At 43.6% G+C, this 13,358-nt stretch overlaps 1 protein-coding gene across 5 annotated transcripts in view; it reads left to right on the top strand.

Moving 5' to 3' along the window:
- LOC310951693 (deoxyribonuclease-1-like) overlaps positions 1-13,358 on the top strand; it is a 39,112-nt gene that overhangs the window by 8,958 nt on the left and 16,796 nt on the right. The window lies entirely within an intron of this gene.

Here is a 13,358-nt window from a genome sequence, read left to right on the forward strand (position 1 = left end):
GCCTAACCCAACCCTCTGGTTCTGAGCGAATTAACTGCTTTATATTCCAGAATTCTAACAGGGAAGATTAAACTACCTCTGGTTTATTTTCCGTTATTAATCTTTCTGATATCAAATTTAATCAAAATCTTTTGACAGGCAGTTTTAACAGATAACCCTACTGAGTGAAGGGAAGTAATTTTAACACACAGAATATTTCAGGACTTAGACAGAGACTTTGCACTTCTGAAACCACATAAACATAATCACAACAAGATACAAATAATGCATACACTGTTACACATTTGCAAGGATGTCTTTGAACAGCCAGTTCAATTCAATTAAATTTTATTTATAGTGTCAAATCATAACAAAAGTTATCTCAGGACACTTTACAGAGTAGGTAAAGACCACACTCAATGACTTATTTATGATTTACATAGACCCAACAATTCCTCTGTAGAGTACAGTGGCAACGAAAACCTTCCCTATAACAGGCAGGAACGTCAGACAGACCCAGCTCTGTGGAGGACGGCCATCTGTCTTGACCGGTTGGGGAGGAAGAAAAGGAGAGAGAAAGAGAGAAAAGACACACAGATGGACAGAGAGAGACAGACAGACACACTTCCAGAGATGCAAGCAAAGCCTAACAGTAACTATAATATTTATAGTAATGTGAATATAACGTATATGTTAAGGCAGTTAATACAACAGAATAGTAGAAACAAGCACAGCTAAGGTGACAGAATATGAAAATGATAATAATTATGGTGGCAAACATGATCAATGATGAGTAGTGGCAATAGCAGCTACGATACAGCTACAAATTTTATAGTTTATTAAACTAGTGATAGTATATATGAATAACAGTGACAATAGCAGCAGGAAGCGTCATGTAGGACCATGGCAGCAAGCACCACCACGATCAGCAGAGACCTGCGAGACGACAAAGCACAAACAGCTCCGGGGAAGAAGCTGAATCAGTAACATGCATTGATGGGACATGAATGATTCAGACAGTTGCGATGAAACATCGAACTTTAACTGTTTTTCAAACTTTCCTACGTCCTGTTCCTTTGTCCTTATCACTGAAAGTCCCTCTGTCTCCAGAACAGGGACCGACCCTCCTGTTCAAATTGCGGTCAGATTTGACCTTGATTTAGGATAAAAGGTCCTCCGTCCTGAAGTTCTGGGTTTTAATTACCCTAGGAGGGTTTGAGGTTGTAAAACACACCTTATCTCATATTGAAACAAGTATAAAAACATCTTATCTCCCACTCCCTTCCTGTGACGCTGAGCAGAAAAACATACACAAATGACTCACAAAAGAGCCTCCTATCGGGGTTCCTACAATTCCCCCCTGTTGTCGAGCAAAGAATTTGGAACCTTTGGCTCGAGAAGTCCTGCGGGTCCTCGTGGAAGGGCTCCACTGGTCATCGATGGGGAGTTCTGCCCGTCGTCGTTGAGGAGGCAAAATTGGTTATGGCACAGCTCATGGTTAAACGTTGGTGTTAATTTTGTAAAGGTAAAAGGGGATAAGGAAAGATAGGGGCATACCGTTAATAAAGAAACCTAGCTATCTCTAGACTGATTTCTTCGGTTATTCGCAATCTGCTAGAAGACGGAGGGGGTCTGGGCAAAAATCTCAGGTGACTCATCACTCCCTTTCTCCACTACAAGGAGTCCGGCGGGAGGATCATTTGGTTCTGTCCCTCTGTGTCTAACTATCTTTGTTAACCCACTGGTACACTTGTTGAGGTAGAAGAAAGCCATGGCGAAAGTTATAAAATAACCTAATACTACAGCGGCTGCGAGCACTGAGTCAGGGGTTGACCAGGCATACGTGATGGGCTGGATAGGGTCCTTCTTTTGAGAGGAGATTTATTTTAGTACATCATCAACCGGAGTCAGATCAATGGTCCTAGTCCCTTCATATTGCACTTGCTGAATGGTTTCTGGGCTTAGTTCTAGAGTATGCTTTCTGAAGAACTCAGAAACCTCAATCTCACTCTCGTATTGATCCGAGTCTAAGTAGTAGAGTGCCACATCATCAACATGTAGGATGGCATGTTCTTTGGTACGCTGATCCATAATGTCTGGTTGGGTAGAGTTATGCGGGTGGCAGTGTCATGCTGGTCGTAAGTCAAAGTAGCTGTCCTTACTGGTGTGTTAACCAACTAACATCGTCCTACAATTTCAGCCTGAGTCGCTGTGATTCAGGATCTGGGTGTAACGGTTGTTGGGCAACAAGAGTCAGTAGTCATGGCTTTTAGTCCACAAATTCGGTCTGTGTTGTCCCGTATAAAGGGCTTACTGGGACAAATGCAATGAATGTCCTTTATGAGGGTGCACATCCTCAAATTTGGGGCCAAATACAGTTTCGGGTTGTTATCATGGTAGGCGATGAGTGACGGGGTCTGCACCTTAACGTGTGTGTCGCCCTGCCAGAATCCCACATTCACAACGTCCTTCAATCGGTAAATGTTCTCAGCAGCAATGATAGGGAGGTTGATGATGAACCCTATCTCTCTCTGTTCTCGATTGACATAAATGGGAATGGCGCTACCTAGCGAGTATGCTAAATGGGCCTGAAGAGGGGTGACTACGACGACGTCCCTAGTGGTGGTTGCCAGAATGTTCTGCAGCAGAGAAAGGGGAATGAGGTATGGGGGAATCTTAACCATCGCTAAGCTATCCACTGAAAATCCTATGTCTCTCAGCATGTCGTTCATCAGCAGGGTAACTAGTTGAATGTGAGCATAATCAACCGAAACAACTGACAGGAGAGAGGTTATGGCGCGGATGGTCTTATTCAGGGCCTCGCTGTAAGTGTTCACTACGAGGATGGTTCCTTTCAATGACTGTCCTACCACTTGTAACTTGCGCTGTTGTCGGTTAACCTGTGCTCTGAGGTCTGGAATTTCGGCCTGTAATTCACCCATTTGGCGTTTCACATGGACAGACTGACAGCGTTGACCGAGGAGAGTCCCAATCCAAAAAGGGATCCCACGACAGCAGCCGCCGTCAGGAGTCCGCCGATAAACCGCTTGGGTCGACGACCAAACCCACTCAGTTCCAACTGAGTGATTGTGAACTTCTGCAGCTGCTGCAGCATGTGCGTCACATCTGCTTCGGCATGCATGACCACATCTTCATTCCATTGTAGGCCTGCCCAGCTAGTGAGTTCTACTGTGGTCGGCACGTTTTTCCGACATACGTCGAGGGGGTTTAGTCTGACAAAACTTTCTGTGTGTGTAAAACAATTGGTGATCAGAAGTCCCGGTTGTTCTTCAAGAACAATCCCGGAGTTCTGTCCTGGTTTTGTTATCTCAGGAAGGACAGCAGTGGTCACCAGGCTGAGCGTCAGGAGTGTCAGCAGCCAGGTCATCCTGGCGAGAAGAATACACATGATTAGATATACAATTTAATCTGTCGGCTACCCCCCTGAAGTGTCCAGTACTTCAATTGGGTGGCTTTGAGATGAACCTACAATCAATTTTCTTTGAATTTTCAAACAACACAAAAAAAATAAAAATAAAATATAATAATAATTCTGAGATTTCCTCTTTTCCTACTCGCTATTGGCACCTTTGGTGCTTTAGGTGTTTTATCCCTTTTTATGACCTAAATAGAGACGTTGGCGTCCCCTACAAGTCCCATGGGGTTTTTGTGTGGTCTAATCTGGTTTCTATTTACCCATTTAAACGTTGGCTCTTTCTGACCTCTGCTAACCTTGATCTGGTAAACCACGGCAGAAATTTGTCTGTGATTACATAAGGACCAGCCCAGTGAGGGAGAAGCTTGCGAGTAAGTTTTACTGGCTCCCTGGTTGTCCTTTCTGTTCAGTTGAGCAAAGATATAGTAACTGTAGGCGAACTGTTGGAGCGCTTGGCGTGTTGCTTTGGTTCTTTTATGGCCTGCGCATTGGGAGTCATGGGCGTGCATTAGCCTCAGCCCCCTGAGGCTGCTAGGACCCACGAAAGCAGAGGAAGTGAGGTCCTTGGAGTCGTGAACGAGTAGTCCCATGACGACGCACAGAGACAGCCACGCATGGTACAGGTGCCGCAAAACAGGAATCATGTTAAGGTCCTCGGCGGAGACGCTGTGGGCGGAAGCGTCAGTCACAGTCAGAAGCAACTGGCTAATAGCCATGTTGAGGGATTGGTGATGAAACAGCCGCCAGCGCCGTAGCAGGGGTAGGAGCCGCTGCCTGGGCCCGAGTGACCGCACAGACAAGTGGGCTGGGAGGGAAGGGAAAAGACTCGGCGTCGAATTGCCATTGCGGTCTGTTTACAGCGCCCTGAGAAGGGGTCAAGGAAAGAGGCCTCCTCACCTGTGCCCAGGGTTCCAAAAGCTTGTAATCAAGCAGTAGCTCGAAGCGGTTAAGGAGGTCCTGACCGATAAGAAGAGCGATGGACCCTAGATGAGACACGTACACTGGATGGATGTGGCTCATAAGCCCGATGGTGAAGTGGATTGCCGCTTTTGCGGTCACAGTTTCACCTGTGGATGAGTACTGCTGAATCTCCAGCAAGCAGGGTTGTAGGGTCAAGTTCCTGTTGGATTGACGCACCATTCTCTGTAGTTTGTTGAATAACGAAGAGCACAGTCTCGGGACCCATGTCCGTTGTGATTCCTATAATCTCGGTTTTGCCAGTTTTCCACCGGTTAGAGGGAGACCTACCCTGACGAAAATCCGAGGGGTACTGGTTTGAGTCAAACCGTTGTGAGTGTGAGTATGAGTATGACTACGGTGCTTGTGTGTGCCCACGTCCGGAGTCAGATCGTTGAGAGTGGTAACCTTTCTGTCTGTTTTTTTCCGACTGGTAAGACTGTGAGGAGTTTGGGGCCTACCTTGGCTTGGCCTCTGCAGCTCCTTCCAGCTCCAGGTCTGAGGACGGAGTGCTGATGTTCAAGTAGGTTCCATGGTTTTCACCATTGTTTGTCTTTGTTTGGCAAAACCCTTCATAGCTAGATCATGTAGCTGTTGACTGTTGATGGTTTCTGGGCATGCCATGATCCCAAGGTGATGACTGGTTGTTGGGTGAAGATTCCAAACGAAAAGTTGCTTAAAGTGGAATTCTTCTTCCATTTCAATGTCATTTCTTGGCCCAAATTACGCCATATGGAGACGCTCATAGTATTCCTGAGGGGTTTCTTGCCTACCTTGTTTGATTGTCAAGGCTTTGGTCAAGCCCGGCGTGGGTGTTTAGCCTTTGAACTCAGCCTTCAAAGCTATACAAAGGTTACCATAATCACCTTTGACGTGACAAGGTTGTCTTTGTATGAACTTGCTGACATGTTGGTTGGAAGTCACCCTAATCAGATAGATTTTGTCATTTACTGAAGCATTGGGGAATTTTCGCAGATAAAACTCTATATCTTCAAGATAAGAATCGATGTCATGTACGCCACCTGGTTTAGGCTCAAATCGGCTTACATTGCGGACCATCTTATCCAGGTCTCGGTCAGAGGGTCCACGCATGGGGTAACCGGTTGAAGGTGTGGAAGGCTGAGGGGGAGAAACCCCCCTCATATGATCAGACAACCTTATGCAAGTCTGTGAAGGAGGGGCTAGAGCTGAGAACGGAAAGGGATGTGGGACGGTCGCGTCATACGAGTTGTATAATGCACCTGTTCTGGGTCCAGCGCGATTTGAGTCACGAATCATCGGGTCAATGAAATCGCGAGACTGATACGCGTTGGATGGTGGAGCAGGTTGAGGCGAGGGAGAGCGCCTCCCTTGTTGGAGGGGTTTTAAACCATTTTGAGAATATGAAACATAGGCTGTGGGCGGCAGAGGGTGTCGCCAAGGTTTTTCAGGAATGTTCTCAGGGGGTTTGGTTTCTACCTCCTCCTCCCGAAGGGCGGTAGCTAAGGAGTCTTAGGGTAGGATGTCTTTTGCTTGAGGTTTTCAAGCTCAGCCTCTGCTCTTTTCTGTCACTGTTGAGCCATCTCGACAGCATATTGAAGCTCCTCCATGTCAGCGTCTCTAGTTTCCTGACGTGTAAGTAAAGCTTCTCTAGCTAATTCCGAAGTTTCCAGCTTGATCTTAGCTGACTCCAGCTGCTTTTTAATCTTTTCGTGACAAGTGTCAAGGCTTACAATATGGGCCGTTACCCTTTTTAGCTCGTCCACTGACTCCTGGCACTGTTGCTCACGCCACTGAAGGCGCCTAGCGAGCACTTCATTCTCATCTATCAGTTTGAGCTGAAGTTCGCTTCTTTCCACTGTGGATTCATCCCGTGGTTGCTCAAGTTGGTCTTTTAGCTCAGAAACTTGTTTTTCTGTTTCTACTCAAGACTCCTTCGTTTCCTCAAGTTCTGTTTTGAGGTTTTGGGTCTCCAGTACCTGGAACTCGTGTCTACATGTGTCCTGTTCTAAAAGGTGGTTAGCCTGTTTAAGCTTGTAAAACAACACCTCAGCCAAAGATGCCAACATCTGTTCGCAGGCCTTACCTTCCAGTGGTGTCATTATGGCTTTACATGAAAGTTCAGACAGAACACCCTCCAGGCCAGGAGGTGTTGTGTTAGGTATCGTGTGTTAGGTCTACCAAGGCTGTCTCCAGGTGGTCCTGGGGGTCTGTTATGCTAATTGGCGTTACATTTCTTCATTTGCACTCATTTTGTTGAAGTTTTATTTAAGAGTAACAGAAACAAAGCAAAAGAAAAAAAATTCTATCAAGGTGTGTAAATCATTTTAAATTTGATGGTCCTAATAGGCAGGGTAATGTTGTGGTAAAAGAGAATGAAAGGTGAGATGATTATACTTTATTCTGTGATGTAAGCTAGTTTTGAGTGTTTTTATTCTTGTTCACTTTTAAGAAATCTAAAGTTTCTAATATAAGGGAGGCAATGGTTCTAAACCTAAGAGGTTTTTACAAGATCATTCTAAATGAAACCTTCAAATGAATAATAGTTATTAAAAAAAGTTGTTGTTGTTGTTGTTAAAAAGTTATTAATTAAAGTGTTTTTTACAAACTCAATCAATGATTGCAATTTCACAACAAAGCACATCAGTTCAACAATGCAGTTTGACAGAGTGTTGCTATAACGTTAACTTCAATGGGCTTCACTATTTCCTGGGCCTCAGTTTGCTGACTTGAAGAATCCAGGTTGTAATGATTGAATGTCACCACCAGATGTAGCCACTTCCAGGTTTTACAATTTACTATTCAATTCGGCCACAATGTTAAGGCAGCCAGCCACCGGGGGCGCTGTCTTAGGTTTGCGCACTCGCGCTATCTCACTTCCTGTGTGAATCTCGCTTCCTGGTGAATCTCACTTCATGTGTGAGTCTCACTGACTACAGGAAGAGGCCGACTGGAAGTTTTAAAAAGAGCTTCCTTGGCTCCGCCTCCTCTAATGAGGCCGCTTGTCACTTAAACTGTTTTTCTCAGTTTGGTCCAGACAGTGAAGAGTTAACTTCACTGCAGCTTAGCTTTGCAGTAATTCACAATACACGCAGACCGGCTTTCAGCTGCCGTCATCAACGCTCAGAACGCAAGGTTTTCAAACAACAGACCACAGAAGGCAGGGAACTTTCACAACGTTTCTCAAGCACTATTTTTCACTTTTATCCAAGTGATCAGAATATTTTCTTCTGCTATGTGGTTTTTGTTTGCCACACATGCAGGGACGCATGCCTCACGCTGCGAGCAGCTGTTCATCAGAGTCAGCTGTTCTCTTAACGAAACGGGCTATTTCTGTCTATTCATTTGTACTGGCACCGCGCAGCAACAACAATATGATCAGAATTTTATTATCCAGAACCTTGGCGCAGCGCAAACGGTTCTAACCGGTTTATAAATGTGCACAATCCTACAATAACACGCAGGTTTCAATCATACGCTCACGTTAAAAAACAAAAACAAAGAGTAATTTGCAATGGAAAGGGGGTAAATACCCGCTGATATTCTGACAATAATCGTTCCGTTCTTGCAGAGAGGATGGTTTGAAAGGCCTCACACGGGGCACCAGAATAATGTAGGAGAGTAAGCCTACAGGTATTATGGCTAGAATATATTAGTCGCTGAATTAATTATGAATTAACTTGACTCGTTAAAATTTTGGATTTATTTTAACTCGGAGTAGGGCACCACACCAAAGTAAGACAGGATGTTTATTAAACTTTGGTTAAGGTTTAATACCTGTTAGCACTTAAAGTAATTGATTGTTTATACTTTATCAGTCTTGTCTCGAACGCGTTAGTTCGTACCACGGCCTTATCAGTGACCATCAATTTCTGCACAAAAGGGAAGACTCTCACAACGACATAGACATAGACATTTATTTGTTTAACTAGCAAGGAGAAAACATGATAGTGCAACACTGAATAGATGAGTGAAAAAGGGTTATATGTGGATTAAAAAAAAGTTTAAGACCAGAGTTATTCAGACCTACGATGCTGTTTTATAATATTGGTGGCGGACTTAAACTAGCTCTAATTAGCGAACTTTTGGACAACAAAGTTGAACAAAAGAAACAAAAAAAACAAAAACGCAGCAAGCGCAGAAGAGGGGGAGAAGAGAGAAGTGAAGAGAGAAGAGTACAGGAGGTGAAGTAAAGAATGAAGTGAAACAGAAGAGAGTGAGACACCTCTGTCTGTCTTCCTTTATCTCCTTGGAGGAGCGAGAAGGGGGGTCTTGGCCTAACCCAACCCTCTGGTTCTGAGCGTATTAACTGCTTTATATTCCAGAATTCTAACAGGGAAGATTAAACTATCTCTGGTTTATTTTCCGTTATTAATCTTTCTAATCTTTCTAACCAATTTAATCAAAATCTTTAGACAGGCAGTTTTAACAGATAACCCTACTGAGTGAAGGGAAGTATTATTAAAACACAGAATATTTCAGGAATTAGACAGAGACTTTGCACTTCTGAAACCACATAAACATAATCACAACAAGATACAAATAATGCATACACTGTTACACATTTGCAAGAATGCCTTTGAACAGCCAGTTGCGATGAAACATCGAACTTTAGCTGTTTTTCAAACTTTCCTACGTCCTGTTCCTTTGTCCTTATCACTGAAAGTCCCTCTGTCTCCAGAACAGGGACCGACCCTCCAGTTCAAATTGCGGTCAGATTTGACCTTGATTTAGGATAAAAGGTCCTCCGTCCTGAAGTTCTGGGTTTTAATTACCCTAGGAGGGTTTGAGGTTGTAAAACACACCTTATCTCATATTGAAACAAGTATAAAAACATCTTATCTCCCACTCCCTTCCTGTGACGCTGAGCAGAAAAACAGACACAAAGGACTCACAAAAGAGCCATTGCTATCGGGGTTCCTACAGGAATTTAGCGCCTTTAGCCTGATGGGAAGAACACACTATGACACCTACAATCTCTCTAGGTTTGGACGGCTGGTAATAGTTTTTTAAACACAATAGCATGAAGTTTACAGTTTATTGCAAGGTAAATGATATTTTGTCGTATATGAAAATAAAGACATAAAAAAATAAAAAAAATAAAGCTCTTTCAAAAAGTTGGAAAAATAGTAAAATAAAATAATGTCAAAAGAAAGTGTCCCTCCTTCTTTGCAGAAGGTCAGAGTTAGTTTCAGTTCTGTTCATATGGTTACTACCCGGGTAGTAACCATATGATGTCTGAAGTTCCTCCGAGTGGATCCCACAGTTGGCCAGACTGTGCACCGCTCCGTCTGAGTCGATCGTCCTTTTTGGCTCGCCACCCAACCCCCTCAGTTCGGAATCTGAATCAAGTCCTAATCCTTTAAAATGAAAAAAAACAGTCTACACATAGAGTGCAGAACAAATAACCATTACTCTCTAATCAAATCATGACATCTTTTTACTTTCATCTTTCACTCAATATCTTCCAAATCTATACCCAGATCCAGGATATACAGCATTCAAAGAATTGTAAAAGAGTCTGTATATTTTATTACAGCACAGGATAAGTATTTTACCATGACAATTGCCCATCATGAACTTATATCTCAACATAAATGCACTTATTTGTTTTAATAAGCAATATTCATATTTTAAACAGCTCCATCAACCATTTATCTTTTAACATAAATATTTATCCTTTATGCCATAGATTATATTCCTTTTAACTCTTTTAACAGACATAAATATTTAAACAACCTCAGTGCAGTAAAACACAGTATGCACATTACTTTAACTGAAAAACACTTTTTCTATCACACCTGACATCATATCAACACAAACATGCATCATTTGCCATCTTTTTTTCTATAATATGCAGCCACACAATTAGCACTCCCATTACAATTAATACCAGAGTTAGCTGCGATTAGCATTAGCGTTGCACTAGCTCGGTTTTGCGATCTCTTTTCAGTTACTTTACAAGTTCACAATGATACTGCAGGTACCACAGTAGGTTTAAAACATTAGGAAACATATCGGGGACTCCGACTGGTTTTTTGAACACACTCCAATGAAAGGATCAACAGCTAACCTCGGGGCCTAACTAGCCTCTTGGTATGTAGTGTGGTTTTTACCTAAATTTTCAAAGAAGCTTAACAAGACAAAACCGACGCCCCTCTCTCTCTCTGGCAAGCTCACACGACTTTTCCAAAATAAACGAAAGATTTACCAAGATGCTGCCCGAGGATTAATCATTAATTTACGTGGTTTTTATCACGTTACTTACCCCGGTTCGTCAGTTTGTTTACGTGCGTGTGCTCTGGTCAGTAGCTCAGCTCTGGGTAAGATGCGGTTGGCAAAGACTGACATCACGTTCGACTCAGAGTGAACTTACGTTCAATGGTTATGACACTGAGCAAGGAACAAGGTACTACATTTAAATATCATAGATTGGTTTAGTAACCATAAGCCTGTGAATGTTCTCATTTGTCCAGGTCATCGTTATCCCCTAAGCAATTTCAGTCAAAAGCAACTGGACTTGGTTATTTGTCTAGGAAGATGTTTCACCTCTCATCCAAGAGGCTTCATCAGTTCATGTACGCATCTGACCAGGCTGGGACAGTCCCAGCCAGTTTATTGTCCAGCCACAGCCCGAGGTATTTGTATGAATCCACAGCCTCCACCTCAGCTCCCTCTAGCAGGACTGGTCGCGGTCTTGGTCTGGACCTCCCAAAATTAATTACCAGCTCCTTCGTCTTGGAGGTGTTGAGCTGTAGGTGGTTAGTGTGGCACCAGAGAGCAAAGTCCCCCACCAGATTCCAATTCTCCTCCTCTCTGTCACCCCTGATACATCCCACAATGGCTGTGTCATCGACATACTTCTGTATGTGACACAGCTCAGAGTTGTAGTAGAAGTCCGAGGTGTACAGGGTGAAGAGAAGAGGGGCTAGCACTGTGCCTTGGAAATTTTTTTGTATCCTTCCCCTGAATTGTACTTTTCAATAACCCTTTCCCTGAGTTGCCTGGAGTGTTATTCTGTCTTCATGGTGTAATGGTAGCCAGGAATACTGATCAACCGGTCTCTGGACCCTTCAGACACGGGTGTTTTATACCCCAATCACTTGAGACACACCCACACCACTCAGGTGATCTTCATTACACTATTTGTGAGACTATTGGCACCAATTGGATGGACCCCTATTAAATTAGACCATTACATTTAAAAGGGGGTGAATAATTATGCAAACAATTATATTTCTTTATCTAATTTTGTTTCATTCGCATTACTTTGTAGAGAGTTTTTTCCAATACATTTTTGTGCGAAAAAAGCCAAACTTTATTGACCATGATTGATTTTTGAAAGCAATAAAATGGTAAAACATCCAAGGGGGTGAATACTTATGATAGGCACTGTACATACATGAGTACCCCACCTTTGCTTTTTCCGCTCGCTTCTGTGTCTCTGTCGGCTCTCACGACAGGGACTCCCGGCAGGTCATCGTTAGCATCCGGTACGGGTTATCTCTGCTCTCTCGGCCTTTAGCTTCCCCCCAGGCCTTGCAGCCCCTGGATATCCTCCTCAGCTCCGGAGGAAAGGGGTCAAAACCGGAGAGCTACTGGAGGGGCAGCCGTATCCTACAGCGCCAGCGCAACTGGGGTGTAACTTAGAGATGCACCCATCCAGTTTTTTCTGACCCAATCTGTTACAGATACCTGGGCTGAGCGTATCGGCTGATACTTGATACCGATTCCGATCCTACGGTTGAATGAATGAAGCGTATACCTGTCATACTTCACATCAACATTTAACCTTGTCAAAAAAAGGTTAAGATTAACACAGATATAAATGTGCTTTATATTATTTGAATTCAAGTCACCAGATCACTGTATTGCTGTGTATGATATTAATAAAAAAGAAATGACTGGACTGCCAATTAGACAATTTGCGCCAATATCGTGAATCTCTAATCAAAAGTAATGGAATAAGATATTAGCTGACACAACATGTTTGTAAAAGTTGCTGAGCTTTATTGCTACCTAATATGTTATAAAGTACAATACAAATGATTCAGACCTGGTGGAGGTCTGTGCTTTAAGACCATTTTCTACTAATATAAATAACAATAGATATTATCTATCAATCAATTAGTCAATTGGATTGTGTATTCATCACCGAGGGGAAATTATTTTACAAAAGAGGGTAGGAAAGGGGTACATCACATGAGGGTGGGGATGGGGGCGTGGGGTGAGGATAAAAAAAACCACACTGTACTCCTGTGGGAAGCACAGTGCAGGATTTGAAGAATTAAAAAAAGCCCATAAAACAGAAAACTCGAAACAGTTTGCATATTGGGTAAGGGAAAAAGGTCAGCGAGGTTTCCCGCAGAGACAGGCAGAAAGGCAGTCGTCACAGGCGCCCTAGCGAACCACGCCTGTCGTCCAGGAGGGTGAAAGCTGCGAAGGCGTGGGATGGGTGGTGGGTGAGGGGGATTGTTGCATATATTTATGTAAGTGACCATGGATGCGTGTGTGATATCAGCCTGTAGGGTCGCCTCGACCAGCTACCCAGTCAGTGTCTCAGTCCGCAGAGTGTCAGCGCGATAACACAGCAAGTTGCCATGGAGACGTCCTTGATTTGGCCCCAGCCAGAGTCAACAACCAACAGGTGTCCATGAAGGAACAAAGGGGGGAGGATGTGCAGAGCGTCTCACAACAGTGTTCTCCTGGAGGAGTTATTCCAGCAGCAACCTTGGCCAAGGCAGCTACAGAGAGAGGGTTGGAATGCAGATTAGATTATTATGGTTGGGGCGAGCAGTCGTATTTCAATAGACACGACTATTCTAAATGTCTGTCTTGGTCACCAATATGATCCATACGCCTCTGCAAAGCTGTTAACTTCTCCAAAATCGTTCCCATTTGGTGTTCAATAACCTCCGTCTGTGCACAGCTCGTTCCAAGATGGTTCCCAAGGCATGGTGTAAAATCATCGTCAAAGTGTTCACACCTTTATCCAAGGTGGTATCCA

This window comes from Echiichthys vipera, assembly GCF_963691815.1.
Source record: "Echiichthys vipera genome assembly, chromosome: 9".
In the NCBI taxonomy this organism is placed as follows: Eukaryota; Metazoa; Chordata; class Actinopteri; order Perciformes; family Trachinidae; genus Echiichthys; species Echiichthys vipera.